The 1,572-nt window shown below is 40.4% G+C and overlaps 1 non-coding gene across 1 annotated transcript; it reads right to left on the reverse strand.

Annotated features, from left to right (window-relative positions):
• Positions 1-370: 370 nt before the first annotated feature.
• Positions 371-473, reverse strand: LOC112587420. Its single transcript, XR_003111907.1, has one exon. It is a non-coding gene; the product is annotated as a U6 spliceosomal RNA (small nuclear RNA).
• Between the last annotated feature and the right edge of the window lie 1,099 nt (positions 474-1,572).

A 1,572-nucleotide genomic window follows, 5' to 3' on the forward strand; every position in this document is an offset into this window, starting at 1 on the left:
AATGATCATTACAGTAAATCTAGTTAACATCCATCACCACACACAGTTACAGAGTTATTATTTCTTTTTCTTATTGATGAGAACTTTAAAAATGTACTCTCTGAGCAACTTTCCAATATGCAGCACAGTATTATTAACTATGGGCTTCCCAGGTGGTAAAGAATCCGCCTGCCAATACAGGAAATGCAAGAGACAAGGGTTCAATTCCTGAGTGGGGAAGATCCCCTGGAGAAGGAAATGGCAGCCCACTCCCAATATTCTTGCCTGGGGAATTCCATGGACAGAGGAGCCTCTGTCCACAGGGTCACAAAGAGTCGGACACAACTGCATGACTGAGCACGTACACGTGCATTATTAACTATAGTCACAAAAATGTATGGAACTCTTCCTGGATCTGTGCACCATCCACACACAGGAGCCTTGCTTGTCTTCTCTGTACCATTGCCATGTTTGTATGCATGCTGTTGAAGCAAGCAGTGTTTGCTTGCTTCTTATTCTGCTTTGTGTTCTCTGAGCTTCCCAGATCTGTGGTTTTGTACTTTCCTTTACTGTTGGGAAGTTCTTGGCTATTGTTACCTCACTTGTTTCTTCTGTTGCATTGTGTCTCATCTCCTTCTAATTCAGTTCAGTTCAGTTGCTCAGTCATGTCTGACTCTTTGCGACCCCATGGACTGCAGCACGCCAGGCTTCCCTGTCCATCACCAACTCCCAGAGTTTACCCAAACCCATGTCCATTGTGTTGGTGATGCCATCCAGCCACCTCATCCTCTGTCGACCCCTTCTCCTCCTGCCCTCAATCTTTCCCAGCATCAGGGTCTTTTCCAATGAGTCAGTTCTTCGTATCAGGTGGGCAAAGTATTGGAGTTTCAGCTTCAACATCAGTCCTTCCAATGAACACCCAGGACTGATCTCCTTTAGGATGGACTGATTGGATCTCCTTGCAGTCCAAGGGACTCTCAAGAGTCTTCTCCAACAATATTATACCTTTTGAAATCATCTCACAATTCGTGAATGTTCTGTTCTCTTCATTTTTATTCCTCTTAGTCTTTGCATTTCAGTTTGGAAAGTCTTTATTGACCTATCTTCAGCTCGGTGAATCTTTCCTGGACAGTGCCAAGTCTACTAATGAACCCATCAAAGGCATTCTTCATTTCTGTTAGTGTTTTTGATTTCCAGCAGTTCTTTTTCTGTAACTACTGATTTTAATTTTTCCCATTATGTGTAAGAGTTGTGTGTAAACGTGTTGGAAAATATAGACACTTCTTAGTTTCCCTTGTTTTGTAAACACAGGCATGTGTCTCAATATTATTTTCTTTCGTTTTTTTGAGGTATAGTTTTTTACAATGTCATGATACTTTCAGTTGTACAGTAAAGTGATTTCATTATACATATCTACCTATCACATATGTTTTCATCTCTCTACTTATATTTACCATCTGTTCTTGACGGTTGTGTACTTTTTCCATTAGCACCCCTAAAATATTAAACATAGATATTTTAAATTATTGTTTTAATAATTCCAACATCTGAGTCTCGTTCTGATGCTTCTTTTTCTCTTCAGACTTTGGGTTT

Source organism: Bubalus bubalis, chromosome 1 (assembly GCF_019923935.1).
Source record: "Bubalus bubalis isolate 160015118507 breed Murrah chromosome 1, NDDB_SH_1, whole genome shotgun sequence".
In the NCBI taxonomy this organism is placed as follows: domain Eukaryota; kingdom Metazoa; phylum Chordata; class Mammalia; order Artiodactyla; family Bovidae; genus Bubalus; species Bubalus bubalis.